This window comes from Oryzias latipes, chromosome 17 (genome assembly GCF_002234675.1).
Source record: "Oryzias latipes chromosome 17, ASM223467v1".
Classification (NCBI taxonomy): Eukaryota; Metazoa; Chordata; class Actinopteri; order Beloniformes; family Adrianichthyidae; genus Oryzias; species Oryzias latipes.
This window is the reverse complement of record NC_019875.2, coordinates 12719947-12731045: the sequence shown is the minus strand read 5'-3', so window position 1 is coordinate 12731045 and position 11099 is coordinate 12719947. Positions and strand designations below refer to the sequence as shown.

The 11099-nt window shown below is 43.1% G+C and overlaps 1 long non-coding RNA gene across 2 annotated transcripts; it reads right to left on the bottom strand.

Moving 5' to 3' along the window:
• Nucleotides 1-1808: 1808 nt before the first annotated feature.
• Nucleotides 1809-6546, bottom strand: LOC110016816. 2 transcript variants are annotated; one of them, XR_002875186.1, is made up of 3 exons: nucleotides 6424-6546; nucleotides 4522-5152; nucleotides 1809-3401 (listed from the first exon to the last, which is right to left on the bottom strand). It is a non-coding gene; the product is annotated as an uncharacterized LOC110016816 (long non-coding RNA). The 2 variants fall into 2 exon arrangements; XR_002875187.1 differs by lacking the exon at nucleotides 6424-6546 and having other exon boundaries at nucleotides 4522-4810; nucleotides 4928-6071.
• Between the last annotated feature and the right edge of the window lie 4553 nt (nucleotides 6547-11099).

Here is an 11099-nt window from a genome sequence, read left to right as displayed (position 1 = left end):
CAATTGAGCTGTCCTTGTCCTGCAGGTTCAACACCAGGCTGTCAGCGTTCAGGTAGACTTTGTATTGGGACTGTGCCACCTGCAGGTCAAACAAACACACAGGAGAAACAACAGCTTTAACACGGAGCTGCAGGAGTGCTAGGTCTGATCCAGATCAGAAGCTTTAAAACTGTTTTTTCTACACACACAGAGCAAACACAGGTTTCCCCTGCAGAGCAGAAGAAACTGAAGCTGCTACTCTTTAGATGAAGAGTGCTCAGAGATCAGCTGGTCCATTTAACAGAACGCCAAATAACCTCCTTCCATGTGACAAGTCCAGGTCAAAGGTCAGAGAAAACAACTTCTGCTTCAGGCCTGGTTCTCAGCTCAGCTCAGGCTGTTTGGTGCCCTCTTGTGGATGTTATTTATCATCACCCAAAGGATTAATGGTACGGAAGTTTTTGTCTAGCATAATTCAAAATAAAAGTCAAAACCAGAAATCCTTTTTAAATTTCAAAATGAAGCTGTATTTTTTGACTCAATATTAAAAAGAAACAATACGTCAAACCACTTTTTCTTTTTCTTCTTCAACACCGCTTATTCTGTCACTTAATTAAAATGATAAAAAAAATAGTATTAGACATTTCATTTTCAAAAAGTTCTGTGTCCCTGTGGTGTGGGTTCTGGTCCTTGCCCCTGAGTGCTGGGCCTCGGCAAATTTCCAACTGTGGGTGAGCCTGGTAGGGCCATGTTTATAACACCTCTCGTTGACCCCCTTTTTCCCCTGTGTGCCCTCCTCCTGGGCGGGGATGGCTGGCCCCTGCCTTGCTCCTTCCTGGACCAACCGTGGGCCGGGTGGGTGGCTGCCTGGACAGCGGAGCGGGTCTCCCTTGGGGGGTCCTGGCTCGTACCTGGGGTTGGGGCGGGGGGATGCCCAGAACTCCTGGGTGGTGATGAGGTGCTCTTCTGGGGTTGTGGGCGCTCCTCTGGGGCGGGTCCTTGCGTTGGGCCCTCCCGGTGCGACGGGGGGGCTGCTCTCCTGGTTGGGCTGGGGCTGTGCTCTCTGTAACCCCATGCCTCCCTGCTCTCTGGCTCTGGGGGCCCCGCGGCAGTCCTGCTGGCCCTGGCCTGGGTGGCGGATGTGGTCGCTCAGGGGGCGGTTGTTCTCTATCTGCTGCCATGCGGGCGTTGGTGGGGGGGGTTCTAGCTGCTGCTACTGCTGCGGTGGGGTCTTGGTGTGGTGATGGCTGGGCATCTCCCTCCTTCTTTTCACATTCCACCACACATTTTAGAAGAACATAAACACTCACCTGAGCACAGGTGTTAGCTCACCTATGCACTAATAGTTTACGTGATTGAATGAAATATTTCATACTAGTTGGTTTAAAGGCACAAGTATGCGTGTGTTAACATTATTTGTATTGTGTACATGTTGACACGTGGACATTTTTTGGAGCCAACAGGTATGTTATAACATCTGAGTGTGTGTGGACTGGCTCCGCCCTTATAGACTTGTATTACATCTGAACCTCACTGTAATAAGTATAACAATCCAGAAACTTGTTGCTTTACGCTGCTTCATGGTTTTACCCCCCCCCCCTCCCCTTCTATAATCACCCTCCTATCCCCCTCTCTCTAACATCCCTCTCTCTTCCTCCCTCCTTTCCTTTTCTGTCCGGTCCAACACAAAAGATTTTCAAATATGAATGATTTAAATGAATAAAGTTTGGCCTCAAATACAAAAGGGGTTTATACAGACATACCTCTGGTTTGTCAGAAGATTCATAATCCCTATTGTTAAAGTAAAATATGTCCAACACAAGAGGCCTTCAGCTTTCATCTGTTTGCCCAGCTGTTGGACAGGACAAGTTAAAAAAAAACAAACGTGTTCATACCAATAAATTTCTTTGATACTATTTTCTTGAAATAACGCAAAGAAAAGTTCAAAAAGTAAAACGTCTAAAGTATGTAGTGTTATAATTTGCCCGGTAAAAACTATTTTGTCAAAAATTTAATTTCAGCCCCTGTGTGGAGGTATTTCAGTTCATTAAAAACTGACAAAAATGAAGAAGATGAGAAAGAAAAAAAAAGAAGAGAAAAATGAAGAGGGAAAAAAAAAAATGAAGTTCCCTCCCTTCTGACAAAAGAAAACCAGCTGATGCCACGTCTGGTTACCACGGTGACAGGAAAGCCTCCATTCGTCTCCGATGGACAACAACTCTCCTGTGAATCGTGAGAGACCTGATCCTAAAAGTGATGGACTCTTTTTTGTATCTCTGAACTGACCGAAAGAGGTGGTGGGGGTGGGGGTAAACTAAAAGAAGAATCAGGAAGAACTGAAGCAGGCGTCTCAGTGACTGACAGAAACATCAGTGCTCAGAAAAACAAAGATGGCTTCAGTTGGTCAGAGTCGGCTCACTGACCAAGTCAGCCTCTCCATCATCAAATGTGTAACGACACGTTTTTGCAATGTTCCGCGTCACGCGGAACTTCCTGAGGTTCAGGTAACCCGGGTTCTTGGTGACAGCCTGTGACAAACACACACAGACGTACCTAGTCAGTATTTTCCCCACCTGAGTTCATCAAAGCGAACGCAAAAGAAAGCATTCTTTTACAAAAACTTTCATTAAAACCTAGATTTCTGTGGAAACAAACATTAAAAACAGGATCAGAAAGGTTCTGTCCACGCTCCAACAAAGAATCATGCAGATAACACTGTCGCAGGCATATGACATCATAGTTGAGGTCATCTGTAAACTGCTCCATTGTTCTCACTGTCCTCCCCCAGAGTCTCATTCTTGGTGTGTGTGTATGAGGGGAGGGGGGGGTTAAGTGGGGAGAGAGACAAGTGGGGATGTTTTCTGCTTCTCTTCTGAACAGTAATGTTTTCCTTGACTTCTTCCCAACTTCTATGTCATTTCTATTATTTGAGTGAGTAAGGCAGAAATATGTATTTTGGACTTCTTATGAAGAAATCTACGAAGATGAGGTTTAGTGGTGGTTAGACTGAGGTGGGCGGAGCCTCTGCTTTGATGACTGTAACCTGACTGGTCTTTCCATCATTGTGTGGATCTGTGCTCTTGAACATCTGAGTGTGTTTCTCTGTAAAATCTTTTTCTAAATTCACTTCCTGATTCTAAACACGAACCTTCACAGATGATTGAAGAATTTAGAAGAGAATACACGTGCACATGCACGTGCATGTGCACTCACAGCTTATGGCAGATGAATTTACGGAGTTTAATGAACTGGAATATTTTCCTGCTTGTTTCTGTACACGTCTTGTTTTCAGAGAAGATCAGGACTGTGGGATCTCACCATCTTGGCAGCCTGAGCTTCTCCTTCAGCCTGGAGGATTTTCTGCCTCTGCTCCTGCTTGGCCTCCTCCACATAGTACTGAGCGCCCTGCGCCTCCTGCTGGGCTGTGGAGGAACAGCAGAGGTTTGTTCAGACATGATCTAAACAACTTTCCTTCTTTTTTGTTCTCACAGGAGCCAGGTTTACACACGGATTTGTGTTTGGAACGCTGCTGCAGGTGCTCTTAGTGTGGCACTGAAACTGGACCCCCACCTTCCTGCTTGGGCTCACCCACTTGCTTGGCATCCACGTCCACAGACTCGGGGGGGGGGGGGGGGGGGGGGACGGGACTAACTGATGAACCATTAGTTCTTCCCGAATGTCTGAGCCTCACCTCATTTCTCTAAGAGGACTCCAGCCCCTTGTAAGAAACTGATTTATATGACTTTAACCACTTGTTAGCACCCACAGCTCATTGTCATAGATGGGTGGGTCATGGGTAGGACCAATGAACTGAAAACTCCACCTTTGTGAACATAATGCCTAGATACTTCTCTTCCTAGGGGAAGAGCTTGTTCCTAGCTGCTTTGCAGTCTGTTGTGGAGGCCTGATTCAGCCTCTGCCATCTATTGCAGCTAAACTGAAACTGCTTCAGCGCCTTCATCACAAGCCTCTTCTTCTTCAAAGCTCAAAAGGTTAAGTGGACCTCATTGACAATGGAGGGCCGTTTGTCATAGTCCTGACCCAGCCCCTGGTACAAGACGGCAGGTTGGATGTCAGAACCCGAAGCGTCAGGTTCACCATAGGTCGGACACTGAAAATATATTTTGTTTCATCTTGACTCACAAGATCACACAATGATCCGAGTGTACGACAAATACAAAAATGGAAACAAGAACATGACCCGAGTACACGTGCGCACAGTCACTTTGAAAATATAAAGCAACAAACTGTAATCAGATTACACAAACTCAGAGAATTGGATACATTGTATTCAGCTTCCAAAGACTGCATTTTAGATCACACAGAATATATTTAGATAATGAAAGATGTATTTGGGTACATATGGTGTAATCACATAATTACAGACTAATCAATTTACACAATCTGTGTGTGAATAACATCAACTCTAAAATTACACAAACCATCTAACCTTCTCTCCAGTTTTGTTCATTTAAAAACCAAACCTGTAGAATTCAGAGGGTCTAAATCTTTCTGTGGGAGTGGATTGGTCAGGAGTCCCACCTTTCCTTCTAGTGAGTGAGGAGACCTCCCCGGTCGGGCTCAAATGTCGTAGATGATGGGGTACAGGAACCAGGGGATCCTGAGGACAACATCTCAGCTTTAGAGCCTAATGTGGAATTCCAATTGAAGCTGTTGTCATACAGCCAAAGCAAAATAAAGACTCAACTTTGACCTTTGGTCCGTCCTCATCCATGCTGACCCCCCGGAGTAGTAATCCTGCTCTGGAGCTCACACAGGGTCATAACATTGAGGTTGTTTCCATCCGTACTTCATCCTGCAGGCGGGGTGCCTAAAGAGGCAGCAGAGAACTGTGGGTATTTTCTGACACTTTGATGACCTTTTTAGCTCACATTTTATGAATAAACTATGAATTCATATTTTTGAACTCCATTGATCTTTATCAAACCTTTACAGGAAGATCTGATGTTCAATGATGAGAGCAGCTTCTGAAGTTTTGAAGATGGCAGCATGTAAACATGGTCACACACTTCCTAACAGACAGTGAAGAGCAGCTTCACACACAAGCTCTAGGAGACGGTTGTCATGGAGACAGACTGACCTGCAGTGGAGTCCCTCAGCGAGCACAGTATCCATCTGAACCTGCTTAAGATGATGGCCCTGTGTCCCTCAACTGCAGAAAAAAGAAATGTGACGGGTTGGAAAAAGTCAAGACAGTGAAATAAGTAGTTATGATGTAAGCAAAAAATGATGCTCTTATTTAGTAGATCTAGCAGCTTCCTCCTTTCCAGAGTAAAGGAGGAGGAAAGTTGTTTTTCAGAGCAGATTGAAGCTTGTCTTCCTGCAACACCCCCTTGTGACCCACAGAGATCCATCAATTAATCGCATGGCTGACTGCAAAATATACTAACATACTTAAATTTATATGATCAGCACAATTGGAATTTTGAAAATCAGTTTGAAAAACAGAAGGAGTGAAATTGAAAAGAACTTAACAGTCGTTGTCGGGGCAATAAAATGTCAACATTTAACAATCATTTTTTTTTTATTCAAAAACTAAAACCAGTTTCTTGTTTTTTCATTGTATGCAGCATTTTCTACCTATTTTGTATTTGATAATTTTCTTTAACCAGTTATAATAAAAGTTTCTCTTTGAGAACATTGGCTGTCCAGCTGGATTCTGCTAAATAAACGTTATAGCAAAAATTTATAATCAAGAATTATAAATATTGCTATTTTATTTTGCCAAATGCTTTCTTGTTACTTGAAGTTTAATAGTTTGCATTTTTTATCTCAAATCTGCAAAAAAAAATCTGTTGTGAAAACAAATTACTGTTGTTTAACACTGACTTTTTATCCAACTGTCTGATCAAATTTAAATCCGGTTTAGCAAAAGTGTAACACTTACATCGAGTTGACTTCATGACTTTGTGAATTTAAAAACTGTCTTTGTTTCACAAAAGTAAGACTAAAGTGCTCTCTCGCTAGCTTATAGCCTTTTACAACCTCGACCTAACATACCGGTCCAACAAAAATGGCGAGGAAAATGAGTGTTATCTAGCTGTACAGTTTTGATCCAGATGCCAGCTCAGAGGAAAATGAAGACGTAAATGAATCTGGTTGTCTACAAGTGGATGCATCAGAATGGAGCGGAGCAGGGAGCTTGTGGCCTGCCAGGTGTCTTTTCTATGTCACAAATACGTTGTCTTTAAAACTGCATTTTGTTTTTGTCTGCTCCGGATTTACAATGATTTGAATAAAGAAATATTCAGAAATGCAATTTTCTGAAAGATTTTTCTTTCTAGAAGGAATTTCCAAGGCTTCTTTGTATTTTCTAATTTCAAAATAATGTATTTTTCTGTGAACGAGCCACTGCAGGTTTCTCATGTGAAACCACTGGATTTATGGGGTTGTGTCTGGGCAGCATCTCTTTGAAACACTTACCTGCACCAGATGTTTGTAATGCCTCCCTGCATTTGTCCTTGTTACTCCTTGCAGGAAGCCCAGATCCCCCTGCTTAAAGCTTTTCTTGTAAAGCCTCTCTGCAAGATCTCATTGCAACACCTCAGTGCACAGGCCTCCCTGTTCACTGCAGTGACCCCATTATAACGTCTATCTACAAATCCCTCTTGTAGCGCCCTCTGCAGGGCTTCCTTGTAATGTTTTCCTGCATCTCTGGATTGCACACAAGTGCTCTTATGTCACCTCCTCATCCCTTGTGCTATCCTAGGCGCTTTAACATTGGGAGTTGGGTCATCTAGACCCACTAGACAATGCGTTGAACCTTTTTTCTTCAATGATTTGTGATCTTCACTGGTGTCCATGGATTACATGAAATCTTTCCACCTTTATTCAATTCAATTCAATTTTATTTGTATAGCCCAAAATCACAACAACAGTCGTCTCGATGGGCTTCGAAGTAAAACATGAAATCAAAAGGATCACGAATACAAAGAGTTCAATAGAAAAATACTAAAATGAACTAACAAACTGACTAAGCTATACTGGCATCCCTGCCCTTAGACCCCCCTTCGCGGTAAGGAAAAACTCCCAAAAAAACTGTATTCCGGAAAAAACGAAGAAACCTCAGGGGTGCCCACATGAAGGAGGGATCCTCCCCCAGGACGGACAGGCGATTTACCAGAACTCTTAGAGAAGAATTAACTTATCTAAATCTACAACTACATATATAAAAGTCCAGCAGACGAGCTTCATCCAGCCGTGGTTGTGGGGACAGTCAAAGGCGCGAGTCGAGCCAGAGACAGGAACCACAGCCAGGTGTAGGAGCAGGAGCAGAGGCGAGGTACTCGGTCAGGTACAGAGCAGAGACGAGCCAGAGATGAGCCAGAGGCAGGATCCACAGCCAGGTGTAGGATCGGGAGCAAAGGCGAGGTAAACGGTCAGGAACTGGAGCACGGATGAACCAACTGGAGTCCACCTTTGTCATGGTAGGGAGAACACGTCAATGTAAGGGTGGGGTCATAGGATAGCACAAGGGTTATACCCTCTCCATTGGAATGCTACCTTGTAATGGGTTAGGGTTAAACGCTATAAAGGGCTAATCCCATAGTGTTTTCTAGGCCCACCTCCCGGCAGATCCACCTCAGGTGTGCACCTCTGGAGCCTCCCTGCAGCACCTCCTGACATCTGTGTCAAATCGATGACAAAATTTCAGAAAATCAAGCAACTTTGAGCTGCAAAAAAATCTGTTTTTATTGTTGCTTTGAGCTTGTTATGGAAGGATTTTGGCACCCCAAAACTATGTTACAAGGGGGGAAATGGAAGTACCCAGGCGCAGAGAGGACGAGGCAGGAGGTTCCAGGTGTAGCAAAGTCTTTAATTTACTCGAAAACACTAAAAAAAGAATAACCTAAAAACCACTGCTGAGCAGGACAAACCAAACTAGAAACCAGAGAGCTAGAATCAGGGAACCTCAAAACTATGGAGCAGCACAGGAGGAAGGGAAGGACAGGAATTAAATACCTTCAGAACAGACGAGACACAGGTGGAAACGATGAGGGCAGATGGGGACCAAAAGTAAAACTTGAAACAACAACGTAACAGGAAACCTTTCAAAATAAAAAAGGAAACTGAACTCAAACATGACAGAAACAAAGGACAACTACAACACAAAAGCAAAGAAACTACAACCGTGACAGAATATTTTCAAGCAGCTTAGGTAAAACGGGGAAGGAGTGAATATCTGCTGATGATGTTCAACTCCAATCCTGTTTGCTAGGAGTCCATCATAAAAGACCAGAGCCTTGCTTGTATTTTAATTAGATCTCCTGTGTGGGATCTAGAATTTTTACCCTTATATTTTATCGCATTTTATCACATATGTATTTGTTTAATGTTTTTTATTCAAGCTGTCTTAACGTCTTAACTTATTCTTATTCTTATTTCAGGTGTTTTAGACTTTTTAATGCACTTTTTAAGCATTATCTTATTTTAATTTTCATGTTTTAGCTGTTTTTATATTTTAATTTTTCTATGTCTCACTTTTACATTTTAAACTGTTTCTGTTTACTGTTTTCTCACCCTTGGCTGGGGTGTTTGTGTCTACTGACACCCCAGCCAACAGGAGGACAGTGCGAGACGGCACCTTCTGGGTTCTCTCTTCTTTAGCTTTTTTTTCTCCAGTCATTTCTCTTTTACTTGTGTTTGCGTTTGTGTATTTCATTGTGAGGGGCTCATTTAATTATTTTATTGCATGAGTGGGGTTGGTGTTTTTGCATTCTTGTCTGCTTTTATGTACAGCACCTTGAGCTGTTTTCTTTACATGAAAGATGCTATGGAAATAAAATTAATTTGAATTTTGAATTTGGATACTGCTGTTGGCCCCTAAAATGCATCTTACCTGTTCTGAAGTACATCATACTTGGCCACGTGGCTTCTTTGACTCCGGGAGCCAGAGTTCCAGCTGCGGTCAGCAGCTTAAGGCCGACCCCTGCGCTTCAAGGTCCAGACGACATCCTGCCTGCGATTTGCCGCACACAGGCTTCACTGAAACATGCTTGTATCAAATGTTCATGTCTCTGGAGATAAATTCTGATTCTGTTCTTCTGTGGGTTTTTTCCCAAAGATTCAACTGTTTTATGCTTAATAAACATAAATGGAAAAGGCTTTGAAGACCTCAAAAACTTTCAAGTGAAAGGAATTTACACTTCTTTTACATTTTAAGGCTTTTCTTTTAGAAATGTGTCTGATGTTGATGCCTTTTTATTCACAATTATTACACCTTGAAAAGCACCTGGGCAGTCACAGTGATACCTGGAGGGGCGGGACCAAGGGGAGTGGCCTCCCTGGTCTTAACCAGAGCTGGGATTTTTTCAAATCAAACTTTTCAACCAATTAAAGTTTGTCCACGATAAACACCATATTCAACCACAAAGATGTCCATCAGCGCACGTGGGATTGGGACACTTCAGGCGGAAGGTCCATGATTGAAATTTAGTTGGTGTCATCTCACCTTCAGACGATTGACAAAAAATCTCGGGTAAACAGAGGGGCGGATCTTTCAACCCATCACTTCCAGATGGCCAAGGAAGAGGCAGTCCAAAAATACTGTCAGAATGTGGCTGAACCCACTGTCAGAGGGATTTTCATGCCCTACATCCAGGAGAGTTTTAACCAGGAGACAGTGAGTCCAGAACATGTTGGACTCCAGCAGAAATGTCCTTTGTTGTCAACTCTATTCATAATAGTTATGCAGAGTTTCTAGAAGCAGCTAGAGGTCTGAAGGAGTCTGGTTTGGAGACTGCAGGAAGTCATCTCTGCTTTTTGCACATGTTGTAAAAGAATGTTTTGTTTTAAGTTCAGGTGGGGAAAATACTGACCATTCATGTCTGTGTGTGTGTTTGTCTCAGCTGGGACAGGCCTTCACCAAGAACCCGAGTTACCTGCTGGCTTTTTTGAAGCAGGACCTTCAGAGTGCACTGGGGTGGTTTGAGGTGTGGAGGTCATGGTTCTCAACTGGAAGAAGTGGATTTGCCCACTCCAGGGAGGGGGAGAGCTCCTTCTCCAGCAAGTTAAAGAACCACTCGGATGAAAAGTGTGTCTTTAGTGTCCCTAATATGTCCTTGTGGCATTTTTGTCATAATGGAAGACATAAAGAAAATTAAGCTTAAAAATTGCATTTGCATTTCTTTATTCAAATCATAGTGCATTAGGAATAATGTAGTTTGAAAAAGCTTATAGGTGACGTTGAAGCTACTACGGCAAACCACAAGCTTCCTGCTGCGCTCCATTCTGATGCATTCACTTGGAGACAAATAGATCCATGTACATCTTTGTTTTCCTCGTTTGAGCTGGAATCAGACTCAAAACTGTACGGCTGGATAGCTCCCATATTACTCACCATTTTTGTTGCACCAATATTGTTGGGTTAGGGTTGTAAGGGGCTGTAAGCAAGTGAGAGAAAACAGATGGGTGACAGGAAGTGAAGGCTGGCATACTTCGCACCAACAGTTCCACCTAAAACTCAGTAGTGAATTTCTAATGAAGCACTGTAGAAGCTCTTTCCTACCAAACGACACCGATTTGTTAATATTGGCTAAAAATGGCATAATTGTAATTTAAAGACTTCTGGAAAGCAGAATGGGTCCTTAAGTATTTGCAATTGCAGGAAGAATGGAGATTGAGATTGACAGGTGCAGCAGTTGCAGTAGTGCAGTCGCCATTTCTAAAAGGCTTAGATACAAGCATCTGAAAAGAGTTTCCTCTCACACTGTCTCTCTGTTTCTCTTCATTCAAGGGGGCTCTGGCGTCTCTTTCCGATACCTCCTGGACACCTCCCGGGTGGTGGTGGAGGTGGTAGGGTATTATGGGCATGTCCCACCTGTAGAAGGGCCAAAACATACTGGAAGGTCTCGGCTGATCTGAAAGCATCTTGGAGTCCCTTTGGAGAAAGTTTTTGGGGAGCAGGAGGGGTTAAGGTAGAATTTGGGTCCAGGTAAGTATGAATAAGGGGACATAATCAGCAGCAGTATTAGATCCAATTAAAAATGCAGAATTAGAGATTAATAGCAGGGAAAATGCAGATTTAGAGGATAAGGTTAGAAATGATATTGACAGCCTCAAATGAGGTTTAACTGCAAACTTTGAGTATCTGTTAAGGT